Raw genomic sequence first — 15784 nt, forward strand, 5'->3', positions numbered from 1 at the left:
TGAGTTAAGTCCAAGTACACATAAATAGGCGCTACAATACAAATAGGAAATATTTAATAAAGATATCCAAAGAAACTAAACAGGATTCTAGTCTTTGCACCACTCCCAGTAGAAAGGTTTTGAAGAGTGAGAGATACAAACACCTCACTGAGTCATTTACATCACTGAATCAACAAGCTCCAGTCCCTACCAATCTCTCGGAATCCATTTTTTTTAATTCAATACAAACAATTTCTCAAAGGCATACTCTGAAGTTAAAGCAGGAAATTTGGACCTAAATTGCCTGTAAGACACAATTATAAAAAGCAAGCACAGAACCACCCATACAGCAAAAATCCTACCTTCATTCCACTCAAAACGAATGAAAACTGAAGAAAGAAAATTTACGGTTGGACTGTTACACGTTTTCTATGTTTCCTTCTAACACTTCCCTTTAGAACCAAGTGCCATAAAATAAAGGCATCAACCACCTGTTATAATGGAAGGATGAGTGGCCATGGCTGGTTTTGATCACATCCCAAAATATCACTCAAGCCCAACAACCCCTACCATCCCAGCTTGGGTAGGTTATGCACTTCTCTAACTGACCACATCATTTAAAGTGCTTTAAGGTCCAGGGCTATTAAGAAGAGGAAGCTTTGTAATTGAAAGTTAATTGTAGGTCTTCTTTATCAAAGAGGTTAGAAAATGAAAATCATTAGAATTGGCTTTATAAGCTGGCATATACACAGAAGGAGTTGCTTGTAAGTTAGGAATAGTATTGTCATTTATACGATGCTAAAAAGTGATAGGAATACTCTTTGTTTCCATAGAGGTAGGGAAAGGAATAAAAGGAGAAAAAAAAAGACTAGATCTTTGGGGCACCTTGATTTCTAATATGGATTTCAGCATCCCCACCACTCACAAGCACTGACTTACAGGCTACTTATTGGCTATTACACATGCCACTTTCTCCCTGCCAACTGGTTTTTGTGGCCAGAAATGTCATTCTGCTCACCTGTTTAGAGGAAGCTGGATCCCAGGAAGCTGGCACAGTTCAGGCTGACTCCGTGGCAAGTTCTTTTTCACTTAAATGATTCCCACTGACCCAAGGCAAGATTGATGGCTCCCTCCATATTTCCTTTCATGACTGGGAACGATAAAGACTTTGCTAAGACTGAAAATGAGCCAGACTTAGACTAACTAAAGTATCGTAAGCATCCTATTCCTTTTTTTTTCTGGTGCTGAACCAGCAAAAGATCAGGAGTCAAAACTTACATGTGTGTGCCTCTGCAAAGAGAAGTCAACCATAGAGTGGAGGAAAACCAGAAATCACCAAGAGAAGACCTCAAGATGAGTTCAAATCCAGAAGAAGCACAGGTACTTGCAATTTACCTGGACTAACATAGAGGCCTCATCAGAAGCACCTGTCCTGCATTTATGCTAACATCCTCCATTCAGTTAGCACGAGCTGAAGACAGGACCTGGAAATCCTACACTGGCAGCCTCTGATTCCGCCTCTTGACAGTGGGAGGTAGCAAGGGGAGCCCAACATTTCTCCATGTCCTCAGAAAGGCAGAAACAACAACAATGAGATTGAAACTGCCTACAAAAACCCACTGATCCATTTGAAATCACACACAGTCCTTCCCAGTTGATACGGAGACAATTATTTCTTCAATTAAAAAACAAACAAAAAACTTGCACAACCTGTAGAAGTTGCTGCAGGGTTCAAAGCACAGAACTAAAGCCCTAAAACAGATAAAAGCAAGAGAAAAACAATTAAAGCCTTACAAAGAATAGGAAGCTATTACAGATGGTTCTTTCCAAACATGAATGCTAATGAGCATCTTCCCACCCTCCATGAAAAATCAGTAGGTCCCTAAATCAAAACAAGGAGGAACCTGTCAGCATCTGGGCTGAAAGAAGTGTCTGGACTAGGCAGGCAAAATGAAGCCTCTAGACCAGGGGTCCACAACCTCTGGGATCTAATGCCTGATGATTTGAGGTGCAGCTGAGCAATAATAATAGAATAAAGTGCACAATAAATGTAATGCACTTGAATCATCCCGAAACCATCCCCCCTCCCCCATCCATGGAAAAAATGTCTTTCATGAAACTGGCCCCAGGTGCCAAAAAGGCTCGGGGCCACTGCTCTACAGGGCTGGGCAGAGGCTTAGCCAGCGTGGGGATGGGAGGGAGTGGGGGACACATATAAGGACAAATGGGAAGTAGGACTGTTAAATATTCTTTCTGGGAATTGCAACTGGCAGGAAAAAAGCAATTAGGCTGAGGTTGGCTCTGTAGAATCATGGAGAAGGTAAGCAAAATGGCAGCTGGGTCATGGCTGCAGTGATGTCTGGGATTGTCCCCAAAGGCACTGAGAAATGCCAATAGGAGGTTTGCTGCCAATGGCTGCCTTTGAACGAGATTGAGCGAGGATTCCCTTGATGGTTTTATCTCATCTGGACCAGTCCTGTCGTAAGTTACCTGGGCTCAGAGAAAGGGAAAATCCTGGACTGGAGAGGGATGGAGGTGGAGACTCTTTATTTCTTTAGAACAGAAATTTGACTCCAAGTCAAATTCACACTGGGGGCGGTTGTAGGCAGGCAGAGTGCCTCATCCAGGTGGGCCAAGGACTCTTCATGGGAACCTACTGAGAGCTGAGCCCCTTGTATATTCAGTGTCCTTTGACACAGACTGTAAATCAGGTCATGATATTAATAACTACCACAAACCCTCAACCTCAATCAAACCAGACATTAGACTAGCCAGGGCTTTGATTGAGAAGAGAGTAAGGGGTTTAAGACTGTACTGGCTGAGGTCAATGGATAGGGTGTTGGATTTCTGGTCTACTCTTTGGGACCCATCCTTTCAGCCAATGAGATATTTGAGATTCTACTGCTAAAGTACAGATTCTTCCAAATACTATGACACAGATTCTTCCAAATGCTGTTTTCCAAGAACCTAGGAGATGAGGACACAGGTTCACTGAGATGCACAATGCAGGGTCTGGAGAGGCATTTCATCCTCTGAACATTTAGAGGGCACTGAACTAGGAGGTAAAAAGATGAAAAATTTATGTATATGAACTCCTTGAAAAAAGGGTCTCAAACAGATCCCCTAAACAATTCCCAGCCTGACTGGTAAATGCCATGACAAATTCATGACAGAAACAGTGAAGGCACAAAGGAAAGAAGGATCCCTTTGACTAACCATAGGTCAGTCTTCAAGGATAAGTAGTAACAGGAAGTGAGGAATACTGCATAAGACACACAGCGAACAATTGTGATGAAAAAAAGGAGCTCAGAAAACACGTCCCTAGTGTTTCAGTGTCCCATATAAAGGGGAGCATTGGATTGCTAACCACAGACCTCGAGACCTGCTGTCTTGGTCCTGGCATGCAAAAGGAAGAGGACTCGTAACAAGTATGCTCTATTTCAGTTTATGAGATAACTCCCACAGGAGGAGGGGCAGAGACTGGGAAATGCCCTCAGTAAAACTCTAGTTTTATACCCTCTTGCATGTGCACATGACTAAGACCATGTTTAGGGTTCTTACTAAACATGGTCTTGGTCATGGGAAGAGCTTGTTTCTCTGATGGTCAGATGCCAGCAGAGGGACTGAGCATTTCCAGCCAAGACTCAGAAGCAGAAGGACACTATAGGAGTCCATTGGAAAGGGAGGGACGCTCCTCAGGAACTTGCCAGCAGGTCAAGAAGGATCTAGAAGAGCCAGTGACTGCAAATAACAATGATACCGAATGGTCCACGGAAATGACATAAGCCCTTTTCCTTTTAATACATAGGGTTAGAAAAAATATAAGTTCTTCAATATTTCAGAGAGAAAAACATCAGACAGATCTAGGTATCATCATAACCAAGCCATCACAAAGACAGTGGGCAACAAAGGGAAAGACCAATGTATCAACTTGCAACAAGTTAAACATTACAGAAGTTGTGGCCCCTCCAGGTGGCTGGTGATAGCCTCACGAAACACAGACACTAGCCCTGAATATTCATAACAAAACCCAGAGCAGCCCCGAAAATTCCATAACTGATCAGGTTACTTTGGTTACATTACTTGATTCCCAAACCACGGCGGGAAAAGCAAGAGGTGTAGGGTGAGAGAAAGTAGAAAAAAGGAAAGAGAAAACATTTAATATTGTTAACTATTAATAGTTCTTGATCAATAGCTTCCAAGTCTCATTTCTTACTTGGCTGAAAAACCAGCAACTAACAATGATGGAGTCAGTAACTGTTGGACGGAACTTGACTTGGGCAGAGATATTTTATCAAGTCTGTCAACTTGGAGGGAACATCCTAAGCTGCCTTCTGCCAGTCAAACAAGAAGGCTGAGGAAAAGATAACCGCAGCCTCAGGAAGGCCTCTTCCTTGAGCTTGGGCACACCACCACTGCCCACTGATTCACAAGTTTTATTCAACCCTGCAAAGACATGTAAGACCTGAGTTTAAGCAGAGAGAAAAGAGGGACTTCATGGTGGTTAAGAATCCAGTTTCCAATGCAGGGGATGTGGGTTGAATCCCTGGTTGGGCAACTAAGCTCACACATGACTACTGAGCCCACTTTCTTTACAGCCCACTCACCACAACTATTCAACCTCAAGCCACAGCAAAAAGCATGGGCAGCCAAAAAAAAAAAAAAAAATCTTAAAAAGGAGTGAGGGTTCAGGCTCCTCAAGGAGGAAGATAAGGATGCTTAAATCTCACCCCCAAGATCAAAAAGCAAGACTATGGGCAGGAAGGCGGAAAGATGTTCAAGTGACTGTCTATGACAAATTTAGGAAATACTCTACAGGGTGAATTCCCCGGCCCTTCCCCCATCCCTGACACTGAACCTCACTGCGTACTCTATGTGAATCCCCATCCTGGTTGCTAAGGCTGCTCACTGTATCAACAATAAGACTGGGCATTTGTTCAGTGAACGAGCCTGGGGCAGAAATAAGCAATGCCTCTGACCACTCCATTCCATCTAAAACCTTTTTTCATAGGTTTCTCTCATACAGTGCCCTAGGCATGACCAAATCCAGTCACCAGAGTCACTAAAATCATTCACGTGACTTGTGGACTTCCACTTGCACAAGAAGTCCTCAGAGCAGTCAATGGTAAAAGAAAAAAAAATTAAAAAAGAAAGATAATACCACCTTAGTTCTTTCAAGGTATCAATTTTCTTCTGGTTTGAACTACCATTACTAATGTACACAATTGATCAGAACAGTATTAGTAATTATCTATCAGAATGCTAACATATTTAACTTGAAAGACAATCAATGGCAAAAGAAAAAATGAGAAAAAAAGCACGGCAAAAGTATTTGATGTTTAATTTAGTCCTGATGGCTCGTTTCAAAACATGAAACAACAAAACATTTTTGCAAATAATCATTTCTAGGTGATTACATAACAAAAATGGAAACTGAATCTGAATACAAAATCAGAAGAATGCCAAGAAATAGTTTATGAATCTGGTTTCTTTCTCATATACTAAATATAACTGAAGAAAAAATCATTAAAATAGAAGTGTAACTGAAGAAAAATAACAAATCCAAAATTTTACTTATAAGCAGACAATTACAGCACCTAAATTAAATTTTTTTTTTTAGTTTATTGTGCTCAAACAAGTTAAACACAGTACTGGACAGAGTAAGTGCACTGTGGGTTTAAAAATGCCTGGAAGAAGAATCAAAGGATTAAAGGAAAACTGATTTATCATAGAGGGGGAAAGTCAATTATGGTGTTTGTTTCCCTGATATCAAATAGTCAAGCAGATTCATTAATTCAATAGCTCATTTTTGTTTGATTATGGCTTATTTACATAGGCTAAAACAGGCTTTGAGAGGCTGCCAACTATTACAAGTCATAGTCAAACTGAAACGTTCTGATAGGCGTAAAATTCCATAATCAATTTATACTTGCTGCCTCATAAGTGTTTTTTTCCCAGCTACATTTGTTTTCAGTCTCCTCTTGGAGAATATAAAACCTCTGAGAGCAATGCTTACATCTGCTGTGTCTCATTCATACAGCTCAGTTCTCTGTACAAGGATGCTTGATAGACTTTGCTGCACATCTGGAATGCAAAAACACACATTCCTCCATATAGAGGATGATATCAACAGCTCTCTATCATTCAAACACTCTGAGTTATATTCTAATATTGGTGAAGACAGGTAAACACATACACACACATATATGTATTCATCTATGGTTCCTCATCTGGCATCCTTCCCATCAATTTTGTGACTACCTTTTACGGTCGTATCCTCATTCATCAGAGGGCAGACAGAAGAAGCATGAACCACAATCCCACAGACTCCAGAAAGAAAACAACAATCACAGAAAGCTAACCAAAATGATCATATGGATCACAGCCTTGTGAAGCTATAAGTTATGCTGTGCAGGGCTACACAAAGCAGACAGGTCACAGTGGAGGGTTCTGACAAAACATGGTCCACTGGAGAAGTGAATGGCTAACCACCCCAGTGGTTATTCTTGCTTCAAGAACCCCATGAACAGTATGAAAAGGCAAAAAATATGACACTGGAAGATGAGTCCCCCAGGTCAATAAGTGTTCAATATGCTACTTGGGAGAAACAGTTCCAGAAAGAATAAAGAAGCTGGGCCAAAGCTGGAAACACTCAGTTGTGGATGTGCCTGCTGATGATTTTTTTTTCTTTCTTTTTGGAAGTCAACCCTGAATATTCATTGGAAGGACTGATGCTGAAACTGAAGCTCCAATACTTTGGCTACTTGATATGAAGAAGCACCTCACTGGAAAAGACCCTGATGCTGGGAAAGATTGAGGGCAGGAGGAGAAGGGGATGGCAGAGGATGAGATGGTTGGATGGCACCACTGACTCAATGGACACGAATCTGAGCAAACCCTGGGGGATAGTGAAGGACAGGGAAGCCTGGTGTGCTGCCGTCCATGGGGTTGCAAAGTCAGAATGACTTAGTGACTGAGCAACAACCTGTGATCATACAAGATGGCCAGCTGGCCCTGGGCTCAATGTCACGGACAAGTGTAATACTCAGTGACTAAGCAGGGGACCAAACACAGCCCATTAATAATGTATTTTCTCCAGCTCTTTTGGTTCCACACCCACCAAGAGGTAGAAAATGCCAGTTGTCTTTTGATGCCCACTGTCCCAGGAGCCTCTTCTGGTATCATTGTCACTTTCTTCCTTCTAACACCGAAAGCAAACCTTTTATCACAGATCCACAACCATAGAAAGTTGCACCGTAGCTTCAACAAACCCTTGCATAGAGAAACAACCTTTACAGCAGTGTCATCAAACATGTTTGCAAATTTTAAATACTATTTTTCACACATTTTAAGTTGACATTTAAATTTCTCAACCATAATTTTAATTCATTGCAAAGGCTGTAATTCTGGCATATTGGAATTAGTACAATTTTAATTAAAACATATCACTCACTTAAAAGTATCCAATAAAATCCAAATACCACACCAATTTGCAAATCAATTTGCAAACCATCAAAAAATACATGAACAAACTCCTCTTTGCAAAAAGCTGCACTGTTATCTGCTTGAACTTGGATTTCCATTTTACTCCCCACACAAAATTATCTCTCAATCGAATATGTTTAACACTTGATTTTATGAATTTTCCCATTATATTTCCCTGCAACAAAAATGTATATAAAGTGATTCTTAAAATTTTCCTCTGGCTGTAAGGCTTAAAATTGTTCCATTTTCTTCTTTGAGCTATCATTACTAATGCACACAACTGATCCAAACAACATTAATAATTACTTATAAGAATGTTAATATAGTTAACATAGAAATTAAAAATTTATGGAAATGTATCTCTAAAGAAATGTACAGGATTTGTCTCTTTCTTCTCAACTAGTTAATATACTGATGAGTGAACACTCTCTACTGTTATAATATGATGACTGAATTATTATAATAATAATATAATTCCATACATTTTTTCCCCACTTTTAAAGATGCAAGCACTAAGAAACCTTGTTTATATAAGTAAGAAAGGAATGAAGGAGATTCATCATCAACAAAATCTTTTTTCTTTGTTATAACCAGATTAGGTCCTCTTCCAATTTCACTGAAAGCCAAGAAATGAAAACTAACCTGCAAAAAGATGTGTGCCTTGGTCATTATATTCATCCCCTTTACCAACACAGACATTAATATTTTCATAGTTCTCTGTAGGTGGGAAGAGGGTTTTGCATCCCAGGACAACACACAAGGGGCAGAGTCAGGATGGGGTGGGAGACAGCTCTGCTGTCCTTTGTCAAGAGGGAGAAGGGTGACTGTAAGAGGTGAGATGGAAAAAGAGACACAGCAAAATCAATTCTGAAGCAAATAATTTTAAGACAGGTTAACTATAGAAACTGGGAACCAGGAAATCATCCCCCTTCAACCATCTATGCCTTTATATCTCCTGGAGATTTTTTACATTCCTTTGTGTGCATGCATACCCCTGGAATACCCCTCCTCTGGGTTAAGAACGTTGCTGCCAGACATTCTATCTGTTCAGAAGAAAAGTACACTTGGTTTGATTAAAGCATGGATTCCGTTATACATGAATTGACTAACACACGAATGTATCAGCCTGTAGCAGGCACTACAGTAGAAGTAATACATTTTCTAAATAGACAGAAGCATAATTCTTTTTTCAATCTACTTGAAGAGAGAGAAAATATGTAATAAATCATAAGTGTCCTGACAATATAGAAACTATACTCAAAAAACTTAGTTTTTAATAATTTCAAAGAAAAATCTAAAAACAATCCAAATGTTTAATAAGAAAATTACCAAATAATTTATGTTGCAACAGCCATGTAGTAAAAGAATATGCAATATTTCAAGAACAATGTTCTTCTATAGTGCTGACCAAAAAAACCAAGCAGGAAACAAACCTGTAAATAAAGCCTCATATTAATTTGTAAAAATATGTATGTGTGTTGGGGGGAAGTCTGTTAAAGAGAAAGTCTGTTAAGAGAATCTGTTAAATTGTTTTCAGTGGTTATTCTAGGTTGGTGTAATTATGGGCAACTTTCGTATGCTCTTTCCAAATTTCCACAAAAGGCATGTATTTCTCTCACAATGATGGAGGTAGCGGGAGTGGGGAGAGTTGAGGAACTGGGGAAATAGATTCGCTGTCTCAGGACTACTGCAGGTAGCCACAGAGTTTGTGAGATGGTATCCACCCAAGGGGCCAAAGAGAGCTTAAATCCATGCCACGCGGGGCAGGACTGCTTCCCCTCAAAGTGAAAGTATCTCCATCGTGTCTGATTCTTTGTGACCCCATGGACTATACAGTCCACAAAATTCTCCAGGCCAGAATACTGGAGTTAGTAGCCATTCCCTTCTCCAGTGGATCTTCCCAACCCAGGGATCAAACCCAGGCCTCCCGTAAGGCAGGTGGATTCTTTACCAGTTGAGCCACTAGAGAAACCCAAAGTGGGCGCCGTTTCCTAACTCATGGTGGGAGACTAATCCACAGTCTCCACATCCACAATCCACGTCCTCACTTAGGTTTTGGTCATTTCTCTCCTTGACCAATTTTATCCTTTCATCCAAGACTTCCACAGCTGGTTCCTTTGGAATACAGATCTCACTGACACTAAGACACTAGTGAAATACCCTGGTTCACAGACGCAGAAAGGTCAACAATCAGCAACTGCAGTGCTATAAGCCAAAGAGGTTATCTGGGCTGTTCAAGAAAACATGGTGGGCCATTTTTACTTCTACTATATTCTACAACTCCAGTCTCCTTACCTCAGCAAGTGTGGGGGGATCTTGACAATGGTATCCACACCATCGAGGGTTTCTGCAAAAGGAAAATTACGAAGTTAAAAATAAATATGTGAGGACTAGGAATCTAAACTATACATAAATCTCACTATTAGTTTCTCCATCCACCCCCCCCCCAACAAAATTCCTATAGTCAATTCTCAACTATCTGCATGCAAATCATCCACACTTAAAAATTCTCTGCCTTTTCTAGCTCACAAGACTTCCTCTCAGAGGTTAAAAATTAGGACGCATTTCCCTTAGAGACAGAGTCAGTTCCTAACCTGAAACACAATGCCAATGTAATCTATTTACAACTGACTAAAAATGCTATATTCTTGCAATAACAATAGAGAAAGGAGAGCTATTTCCTCGAAAATACTGTTTTAATATCTTTAAATAATAACTTATACTTGAGAGACTTTCATGTTCACAAAGCACTTCATGTAACAGCTCATCTCACATTTATGACACAGCAGGTGAAACTTTTCAAAAATCACACAGTATTGAAGAAATCTGATTGGAAGGCTGACACCCAAATCTCATTAACCTCACCTGGATGCTCAACACTACCATTGCTTTACAGCCTCCAATTATAGTGATAATGAAACATTCACTATTCTCTTTCAAAATAAAAGCTTTTCTATTTCAATAGATTTAACAATCCTGCACCCAAGTCCAATGTGTGTTTGTGGGACTGGGAGGTGGTAGGGGAGATGGTTCCCTCAACAAGCAATTCTCTGACACCAGCTGAGTGCCATACAATTTACCTTAACTCTGACACTATCTACCTGGAAAGAACGTAAGACCCCACAGGCTGGGCTCAGTCCTACAAGCCTGTAACACCCACTCCCCCTGCAACCTTCCCACCCCGCCACCTCCACACTTTCAGATGCCAATCTCAAGTCCTGGTTGTCACCTGAGCTTCTGACTGACTGGCTATAAATTAAAATTTCCAAAAACCCCCTCCTTAGGTTTAATTAATTAATTAATTAATTAGGAGCAGCTCAAAGGCCAGGCAGGTGAGTCTGGCCCATCAGTCAGCAGGGCACAGCCAATATCCAGGATAACTTGATGCTGCTTCCCAAGAAGAGGGTCTGACAGCGAACAACCAAACCGCTGCAGTTTTCCTCATCAGACAGGGAAGTTTATATTTAACTCAAGCTGTGCAACAGTGCCCAACCTTGCAAGTGCTAACCAAGAGTGAGAGGAAAGGGCAAAGAGAAAGTCACAGAGCAGCCATAATGAGCCCTCCCTATTCCGGAAGAGAAGTGGGTAGGAAGTTGCATTGGAGGAAGTGGGCTGGTGTCAGAGGAAGGGGAAGCCCAGGGATCTAAACGTGGGTATCGCATTCTCAGAAACTGAACTGAAGTTGCGGCTCTGAAAGTGTTCAACTCCAGGTGGGCTGGGAGTCAGAGAAGAGGGTTCATAGCTAATTCTTGTGAAACACAAACTTTTAGGCTGGGGAAGAGCTGAAGCTTCCCAGGTGGCTCAGTGATAAAGAATCTGCCTGCCAATGCAGAAGCCACAGGAGACGTGGGTTCAATCCCTGGGTTGGGAAGATCCTCTGGAGAAGGAAATGGCAACCCACTCCAGTATTCTTGCCTGGGAAGTTCCATGGATAGAGGAGCCTGGCAGGCTACAGTCCATGGGGTCACAAAGAGTTGGACACGACTAAGCACACACCCACTATGGGAGCTGAAACTTCAAAGGAGACAGAAAAACTCAAGAGGCAGGCTCAAAACCGGCAGGGTGGGGCACAAGGGCAAGGTCAAGTAGATGCCCAGAGTGGCCAAGAGAACCTATAAGAGGGATGTGAGAGCGGTCTATTACACTCTGAGGTCTGAGTACCTTATTCTTCAATAGGTGGAAGGACAGAGGAGAAGACTGGAGTGAGCTGAAGAGTGAGCAGGAAAGGAGGATGTGGACACAAGCACTACATCCACTTTTTAAGCAGTTTGGCTGTGAAGGTAGCAGACACTGAGGTTGGAAGGAAGAGCAGGTGGAAAGACGAGAGGATGAGGTTACATAGACCAGCCTTCTTCCTTAACTTGGTGTTCCAACTTCTAATTTTCCTTCTCTTCTCCATTTTCTAAATCAATTCAACAGGAGCCCCTGGTGTATGCAAAACACTCAAAGTTTCTAAAAGACGCGTAATCCAGTTCTAATGGTCTGCCCTTCTATTCCATCCTGCCATTTCCAGCTCCCACACCTCCAGGACTGCCAGTCCTTGAAGGAGAATCTTCTCTCAGGCCCTCCACACAGTGGCCCAGTCCCTTTTTCTTTTTCTATTCCTTAGACCATTTCCTCACTGACAAGAAAAGTATATAACCTAGATAGCTCAAAATAGAGAAAAAATACACACATACTCCTTGCCAGTTAGTATGCAGCCATTAAGAAAACCGATTTTCAGAAACCAATTTTCAGAAAATGCTGAAGTTAAAATAAAAAATAACTAACAATCCACTATATGTGGTAAAAAAACCTTTTGCAGAAGGGAAATACTCCAAAATATGATTAGTGTTTTCTATGGGTGATGAGATTATTTTCTTTATAGTGTTTGACTATTTTTCAATATTCTAAAATGAACATATATAACTTTTGTAACTAGAACAAAAAGATTACTATCACTTAAAACCCAAATAAGTCATTAACATGTTGATTTATTTATGTATTGAACATGTGGCTCTCATATTCTAGGTGCACAAACAAGCCTAAGTGACAGTCCCTATGCTAGGGAAGCTCATGTCTACACTGCGGACATGTGTTGCTTTGGCTGACTACCATCCACTCACCTGCCTCTCAAGTTGCAAACCCTAATTTTGTTCTAAGGAAGCCATCTTTGGCTGACTCTGGGATTTCAGTGGGCCTTGTAGGCAGCTAGCCTGTTTCACTCCTTAGGTAGAGGACTGGTTCAGGGATACACACTCAACTCATCAACACCAAGGACTGGGCAGGAGTGACTGCAAGAGCTCCACTCCCTTCGGATGATCCCATGATTGGCCAAGTGGGAAGTGACCCCCTTCTCCTGTAATGGCCTAAATGTGGAGATGTGTGCTCTCTCTCCTAAGAGAGTTTTAGTGGTAGATGACTCCTCTCCCCTGTTATGATCTAAATGTCTTTCTCCTATAACAGTCCAAGTGGGAGATGACCTCTTTCTTCTGATACGGACTAAGCGTGAAGATGACCCCTCTCTCCCATGGTAGCTTTTATAAGAATGACTCTCTCCTGGGGTGGTCTAAATGTCATGGTGATCCCTCTCGCTTATAATGGCCCAAGTGTAAGATGACTACTTTCTCTGAGATGCTCTAAGTATGGAAACGACCCCTTTTTCCCATGAGGGTCTAAGTGGGGGACGAGCCCTCTTTCCTGAGATGGTCTAAGTGTGCTGATTGATGAACTCAAAGCTTTGGAGACTCACGTTAAGTGTGTTTGTCATCCCAAAAGAGCAGAGTAAGATCCTTGTAACAATATCTAATCCCTGAACCAAACTCAACCCACAGCTAGCCTTCCAAGGGCTGTTTAGTTCATAGACTGAAAACATTCTATTTTGCTTTAAGTCTGCTTGAATTGTTTCTTTTTGTCTCCTAAATCCAATATATTTCTCAATCATCCTGCCCCTAAAAGAGTAGCTGTGGGCATAACCAACAATAATCCCCAAAAGCAGGTGCTCTAAGAGGATCCTGAGGGCAGAGCTAAGGGCCCAGAGAAGCACCGATTCACTTGCAGAGCTCAGGGGAGCCTTCATATGTGAGCTGAGCCTTGGGAGTCTGGAAAGGTAAGCCGTGGCAGAAGGACTAGCATGAGCCCAGGCAGAGGAAAATGCAGCACACAGCATGTACAAGAAAGTATATGGCTTACTGGGGACCGATGAACCCCTGCTGTGAGGGTGCCAGGAAAGAAGGCTGGGGCTAGATTCCAAAGAGCATTCTAAGGAATTCACACTTTAAAAAAACAGTATGGGGATTGAGGAGTGAAAAGTATTTTATAGCAAAAAAAAAAAAAAAGATGGAACAGTGGAAAATGGACTGGAGTGGGAAAGAGAACAGGAAGCCATACCTTGATGTCTTTGTTTCTGCAGCTTTCTCCCTCCAACATACCCTCCTAACAAGCTAATTACAGGGAGGAAGCATTTTATTCATTTTTCTCTCCCCACCGCTCAGTACAGAGGAGGTCTTAATAAATCTTTGCTACACAAGCAAAGAAAAGCAGAAACCTACAGCTTATCCATTCAAGTCCAATTGACTTCAAAAGCCCACCAACTCATACCAGTCCCCCCACCCCTACCCCTGACCCCACATTCACTCCCTCTTCTTTGATCTGTTTTCCTGGTTTAGTCCTTCCAACCTGCACAATGAATGCTCCGCAGCACTGTTGTTTAACTGTTTCATGCACTCCCCTCTCTTGCTGAGAACAGCCCCTGGGAAAAGAATCCCATTTACTCTTCCCATCAGGCTGAACTCCAGGCTCTGCTCACATTACCTAGCTGCCTCAGCTCCAGGCTTTTTCTTCAAGGACCTAAACTAGGTAACATTGAACTTTAACTTAAAAAGACGTAGAGTATCAAAATCCAAACATTAAAAATGCTAGATTCCTCTCCTCCCCCATGCTATCTAAATCTGCTTAACTTACAGCAAAATAATAACAAGTACACGTAAGAGCCTGTCTAGAGTGCAGTCAGGAGCTGCTAGATTATGTTACCCGGACATCTGTGACCTTTCATTTGAAGCCTTTGAGAATCTACCCCATCACTCGACTGATGACAATGGCAATGCAAAAACAGTACTGTGGCTTTAAGAGCCTTGCTGCTCACTTGTGTATCTGGTCCATTTTTTCCCCCCTCTAACAGTAAACAAATGGTCAAGTTCTGATTCTGCCTACAAGATAAACTTCCTAGATAACATTCTAGAAAATTTTGTGATGACAGAGTCTGTGAACACACACTCAAACATATGTGAATTCAGATCTTCTAAATACTAACCGAGATGCCGTAGAGCACCAACAGAATTCTCCATTTAGTAGAAAACCTGCTAACGGCCCTTCCCAGGCTGAGTGTCACGACAAACACTGATGGCTTTTTGGTTGAGAGAGAAAGGGATTCAATTTTCTGTTTTGACTGGGTAGCAACTGAGGAATCACACGCAGGCTTGGGGAAGGCCAGGGGCCCACAGAGCTGCCCTGGTTTCTTCTTGGTCCTTCCTTTTCTCCCTCCTCAAGCATCGCTATTACCCCCAAGTACGCTCCTCACCCCCCTGAATTCCCATCCAGACAATTTTGATTGCCCACATTCTTGCCTAATTGAATGTTTTGCCGTTTTCTCCGAGGTTGAGTTCTACAATCCGAGTCTGACAATAAACACAAATTTGCTACCTGGAACTTATTTCAGTGCTTGCAGAGTTCACAAATCTTAAAATCAAATCTGTCTGAAGGGCAGACAACAATGGAACTGCAGAGGTAACGCCATCCCACCTGTATGTTATTTTTTCATTTACAATAACCACGAAAGCTAATACTTAACAAGCTGGCCTCTATCAGGAAAAAGCAAATAAGCTGTTCCTTCCTGGTTACACTCGCCAAGGTACTGGAGACCGCGGCTGACGGTTCAACTTCCCTCTAGCCCACAGGCGCTTTGGAATCAGGCCGGTGTTTTCCCACCGGCTTGTGATCCGAACTCGGAGATGGGTGACAGTCGTCCGTCGCGCAGGGAACGTGAAGAAAGGGGCCGCCAGGAGGGGAGCACGGCGGTTCCCCATTAAGGTTTGGGAGAAGATCAAGAGACCAGAAGGTAGGCGGATAGATGTACACGCCCGAATCCAAATTCGCACATCACCCATCAATTCTCCGAGGCAACTCTCGCAATTGCGCGAAAAAGCATCGGTCACAGCTGCTCAGCGAAAGCCCCCCACAGAGTGGCCATCACAGCCCTCCCCGGCGCGGCCCTCCGGGACCGCCGGCAGGTGCCCGGCGCCCCGCTCGGCGCGCTTACCCAGGGCCCAGGTGCAGCTCTCTT

General features: G+C 42.3%; 1 protein-coding gene across 1 annotated transcript in view; it reads right to left on the reverse strand.

The window, feature by feature from the left end:
• The window catches only part of KIAA1244 (KIAA1244 ortholog), a 176986-nt gene extending 161208 nt beyond the window's left edge, over positions 1–15778 (reverse strand). The window contains exons 1-2 of the mRNA XM_010844224.1: positions 15761–15778; positions 9760–9811 (exon numbers count right to left, since the gene is read on the reverse strand). The gene's annotated coding sequence lies outside the window, so the exon portion shown is untranslated. The remainder of the gene's footprint in view (positions 1–9759; positions 9812–15760) is intronic.
• Positions 15779–15784: the final 6 nt, after the last annotated feature.

This window comes from Bison bison, unplaced genomic scaffold (assembly GCF_000754665.1).
Source record: "Bison bison bison isolate TAMUID 2011002044 unplaced genomic scaffold, Bison_UMD1.0 scf7180017864198, whole genome shotgun sequence".
In the NCBI taxonomy this organism is placed as follows: domain Eukaryota; kingdom Metazoa; phylum Chordata; class Mammalia; order Artiodactyla; family Bovidae; genus Bison; species Bison bison.